This window comes from Nomascus leucogenys, chromosome X (genome assembly GCF_006542625.1).
Source record: "Nomascus leucogenys isolate Asia chromosome X, Asia_NLE_v1, whole genome shotgun sequence".
NCBI classification, from domain to species: domain Eukaryota; kingdom Metazoa; phylum Chordata; class Mammalia; order Primates; family Hylobatidae; genus Nomascus; species Nomascus leucogenys.
In genome coordinates this window covers 106848333-106853888 of record NC_044406.1, presented here as the reverse complement: position 1 = coordinate 106853888, position 5556 = coordinate 106848333, and the positions used below count along the sequence as shown (strand labels likewise).

Here is a 5556-nt window from a genome sequence, read left to right as displayed (position 1 = left end):
AGGAAAAAGAAGTAACTTGCCCAAGATTACCCAGATATGAAATACCAGAATCTGGATTTGAACTCAAGTAGTCACAACACTGTGCTCTCTAAATTACCACATTTAAAGTGTCCCTGCTGTGTCCTGCCCTGTCCTGCCCCACTCCACCTCGTTCTCCCTCCCCTCCTTAACTCTTCCCTTTCTTCCCCATAGGTAATGACTGGCAATAATTTTGTTGTATATTATGTGTACATTTGTGTGTATATCCTTCCAGAAATTTTTGGTGCATTTATATACACAGTACATATGTGCTTTTTATCTTTACCTGTTCAGAGAAACTTCTCTAGTAACAAACTATAGAAGTGACCCCTGAAAGTATAGTCTTACACATGTGCTTTTAAATTGATACATAATATTTGCATAAATTTATAGGGTATATGTAGTATTTCATTGCATGCATCGAATGTGTATTAATGAAGTCAGGGTATTTAGAGTGTCCATCACCTCGAGTCTTTATCATTTCTATGTGTTGGGAACATTTAAAGTCCTCTCTTCTTGCTATTTTGAAATGTACAATGCATTGTTGCAAACTATGGTCACCCTACTCTGCTATCAAACATTATAACTTATTTCTTCTATGTAAATTATGACTGTACCCATTAACCAATCTTTCTTCATCAACCCCCCACTCACATACACTTCCCACCCCCTCTGGTTTCTATCATTCTACTCTCTACCCCCATGAGATCAGCTTTTTTAGTTCCCACAGATGAGTAAAAACGTGATATTTGTCATTTTGTCCCTGGCTTATTTCACTTAACATAATGACCAGACATGTTGCTGCAAATGACAGGATTTCATTTTTATGGCTGAATAGTATTCCATTGTGTATAAATACCACATTTTCTTTATTCATTTGCCTGTTAATGAACATTTAGGTTGATTCTGCATCCTGGCTATTATGAATACTGCTACAATAAACACGGGGGTGCAAGTATCTTTTGGTTATACTGATTTCTTTACTTTTGGATAAATACTCAGTCGTGAGATTGCTGGATCATATGGTGGTTCTATGTTTAGTTTTTTGAGAAACCTCCATGCTGTGTTCCACAGTGGCTGTACTAATTTACATTCCCACCAACAGTGCATATGAGTTCCCTTTACTCTGCATCCTCACCAGCATCTGTTGTTTGCTTTTTAATAACAGCCATCCTAACTGGGGTCAGATGATATCTAATTGTGGTTTTGATTTGCATTTCCCTGATAATTAGAGACATTGAGCATTTTTTATATATCTTTTGGCCATTTGTGTGTCTTCTTTGGAGAAATGTCTATTCATGCCCTTTGACCACTTTTTTAATAGAATTACTTTGTTGTTGTTTTTGTCATTGTTTTTACTATGGTGTTGAGTTCCTTATATATTTTGAATATTAACCCCTAATCAGATATATAGTTTGCAATGTTTTTCTCATTCTATAGGTTGCCTTTTTATTTTGTGTTTCCTTTGCTGTGCAAAAGCTTTTTGTTTAGTTACGTTACATTTGTCCTTTTTGTTTGTTTTTGTTGCCTGTGCTTTTGAGGTCTTAGCCATAAAATATTTGCCTAGATAAATGTCCAGAAGTGTTCCTCCCATTTTCCTCTAGTAGTTTTATAGTTTCGGATCTTATGTTTAAGTCTTTAATCCATCTTAAATTGATTTTTGTGTATGGTGAGAGATAGGGGTCGGATTTCATTATTCTGAATATAAATATCCAATTTTTGCAGGACCATTTATTTGTGGTGTGTGTGTGTGTATGTGTGTGTCCCAATATATCCATGTAACAACACCAGCACCATTTATTGAAGACAGTGTCTTTTCTCCAATGTATGTTCTTGGTGCCTTTGTCTATAATCAGTTGGCTATAAATACATGGATTTATTTCTGGATTATCTATTCTGTTCAATTGGTCTATGTGTCTATTTTTATAACAATACCATGCTGTTTTGATTACTATAGCCTTGTAATATAATTTGAAGTCACATATTATGATGCCTCCAGCTTTGTTCAGAAGGCTGCTCTTTCTGAGACTCTTTCACTGATTCCTTCTTCTCTCCCAGAATGCTATCCTTGGTATTCTCTTCTCTGTCCACACTCCCTCTCTTGATAATCTCATCTTGTCTCCTGGCTTTAAACACCATTTATATCTCCATCCTAGACTTCTCCCTTAAACTCTAGACTTGTATATCCAAGTACCTATTTGACTTCTCTGCTTGAATATCTAAAAGACATCTCATAGCACATGTCTAAAACTACCACCGGTTTCCTAAAAACTACTGAAATAAAATAAAAAAAAAAAAACAGTACTTCTAGTCTCTCCCCATTCTGCCTCCCCACACACATCCGAAAACTTATATTACTGACAGCCTTCAGTTGATGACAGTTGCTTCCTTTTACATGGATGGCACTGCATCCTTTGCTTAGATCCAAACTCTTTGGTATTTCTTTGACTCCTCTCTTTCTCTCACATTCTATCTTCAAATAATCAAAAAATCCTATTTACTCTTCAAAATATATCAATAATTCACCCACTTCTCACAGTTCTCACACCTACCATCCTGGTTCAAGTCATCATTATCCATTGCCTGGATTATTTCAACAGCCTCCTAACTGGTGTTATACCTCTGCCCCCTACCACAATCTACTCTCAACACGAGTCAGATTTTCCTATTAAAAATGAAAGTTAAATTAAAGTCTCTCCTCTGCTCAAACCTCTTCAATGGTTTCCCATCTCATTTAGAAGAAAACCAATGTCTGTACAATAGCTTACAAGGTCTTTAATTGTCTGGATTTCTGTTATCTCTTTAACGTCATTTCCTACTACTCTCCCCTACTTTCTCTGACTCTTCTCTAGTCACACTAACCTACTTGGCATTTTTCCTTTCTTTCTTTCTTTCTTTCTTTCTTTCTTTCTTTCTTTCTTTCTTTCTTTCTTTTTCTCTCTCTCTCTCTCTCTTTCTTTCTTTCTTTCTTTCTTTCTTGTTTTTGTTTTTTTTGACAGAGTTTCGCTCTTGTCACCCAGGCTGGAGTGCAATGGCACAATCTTGGCTCACTGCAACCTCTGCCTCCCGGATTCAAGCAATTCTCCTGTCTCAGTCTCCCGAGTAGCTGGGATTACAGGCGCCTGCCACCATGCCTGGCTAATTTTTTTGTATTTTTAGTAGAGACGGGGTTTCACCGTGTTGGCCAGGCTGGTCCTGAACTGCTGACCTCAGGTAATCCACCCGCCTCGGCCTCCCAAAGCACTGGGATTACAGGCGTAAGGCACTGTGCCCTGCCTCCTTCTTCCTATTTTTCAAACACACTAGCCATGTTCATACCTTAGGGTCTTTGCACTGGCTGTTCCTTCTACCTGGAAGGCTCTACCCTAGATCTCCAATGACTACATCCCTCCCTTCCTTCAAGTCTTTGCTCAAATGTCACCTTCTCAATGAGGCATTGCCCTAGTCACTCCACTAATAATGTCATTTGCCCTCCCATCCCTTTTGCTCAGGGATGTAATTTTTCCATAGTATGCATTACCTTCTAACATACTATAAAATTTATTATATTATTATTTATTGTGTCTCTTCTCAACCAGATTGTATGCTCAATGAAGGCAAGGATTTGCCTGTTTTTGTTCACTGTTGTATCCAAGATCCTGGCACATGGTACGCATTCAATAAATATTTGTTGAATGAATAAATGGAATACCACATTAACTACCATTGAAGTTTCCTATTCCCCATTATAGTAACAATCCTGGAAATAGTTTTCTGTATTCACAGTCAAGGTTAACATCATCGGTGATAGGTCATGTACCTTTGATATAATGTGATAATGGCACTTTACCTTCCTGATCTTCCTTCCAGAAATCCATAACCCCTAACTATGAAACAAGCATCAGACAAACCCAAATTCTACAAAATACCTCAACAGACTTTTTAAAATTGTCCAAGTCATCAAAAACAAGGAATTTTTAAAAACTTCATAGCCAAGAGAATCTAAGGAGACATAATAACTAAATATGATATAGTATCCTGGATGAGATCCTGGAACAGAAAAAGGAACATTAGGTAAAAAACTAAAGAAATCTGAATAAAACATAGACTTTAGTTAACAATAATCAATATTGGTTCATTAGTTGAGGCACATGGCCTTTCCACTTTCTCTTTCTGTGTAGCCTAATCCCTCTCTTCTTAAATCTGGGCTGATCTTAGGGACTTGCTTAACCAAAAGAATGCAGCAGAAATGACATTCTGGGATTTACAAGGCTGGTTCATAAGAAGCCGTGCAGCTTCCACCTGGGCTTATTGGGACACTCCCTCTTGGACCCTTGAGGCACCATGTAACAAGTCTGTCTACCCTGAGTCTGTCATTCTGTGAGGAGACCCTAGCTAGCCACATGAAGGGATGTCTGGAGAGAGAGAGATGACCGACTTGCCCCCAACTGGTCTAGTCCTTCTTCCTCCTTTCCCCCAAACCAAAACCAAAACAAGAACTTGGTCTTCTTGCAGTATTCTGTAACTCAGTAAATGGCACCATCATCCATCCATTTGCACAAGCCAGAAACTAGGAAGTCATCCTTGTTATGTGCTGTCCCTCATCTTGCCCACTAAAGGTCTCTTAAAAGCTTGCTTGGGCCAGGCACGGTGGCTCATGCCTGTAATTCCAGCACTTTGGGAGGCCAAGGTGGGTGGATAACTTGAGGTCAGGAGTTCATGAACAGCCTGGCTAACATGGTGAAACCCCGTTTCTCCTAAAAATACAAAAAAAAAAAAAAAATTAGCCAGGCATGGCGGCACACGCCTGTAATCCCAGCTACTTGGGAGGTGGAGGTTGCAGTGAGCCAAGATCACTCCAGTGCACTCCAGCCTAGGCGACAGAGCAAGACTCCATCTCAAAGAAAAAAAAAAGCTTACTTGTTCTTTCTCAATGTCTACCACTCCTCCCACCACTTCTAGCTAAGATATCTTCTTTTCTCAGTAATAGCTTTTTAACTGATCACCCTGCTTTGACTTTTGCCCCTCATCCAATACTTTTTACAGTCAGTGTGGTCTTTTTCACTTTTAAACTTTTTTTTTTTTGAGACAGGGTCTCACTCTGTCACCCAGGCTGAAGTGCAGTGGTGTGATCATGGCTCACTGCAGCCTTGACCTCTTGGGCTCAGGTGATCCTTCCACCACAGCCTCCCAAGTAGCTGGGACCACAGGCATGCACCAACATGCCTGGCTAATTTATTATTATTATTATTTGTAGAGATGGGGTCTCCCTATGTTGCCCAGGCTGTAAACTTTTCAATGATTCCTATTGCTCTTAGCATTAAAAACAAAATAATTAATATAGCCTCTGAGGCCCTGCATAGCATGGCCAATATCTACCTCTTCAGCCTCATAAAATTCTCCACTTGATGTCTGAGCCCCAGCTACACTGGCTTTCTTTTGTCCTCCATATGCACTGGGCTTCCTCCTGCCAGAGGGTCTTTGCACATGTTTTCCCCTTTGCTTGCAATGCTTTTTTTCCTGCTTCATCTGGTTAACTCCTGTGCAGTCTTCAAATCT

General features: G+C 39.3%; 1 pseudogene; it reads right to left on the bottom strand.

Moving 5' to 3' along the window:
• Positions 1-274: 274 nt before the first annotated feature.
• LOC115833511 lies at positions 275-364 on the bottom strand (annotated as a pseudogene).
• Between the last annotated feature and the right edge of the window lie 5192 nt (positions 365-5556).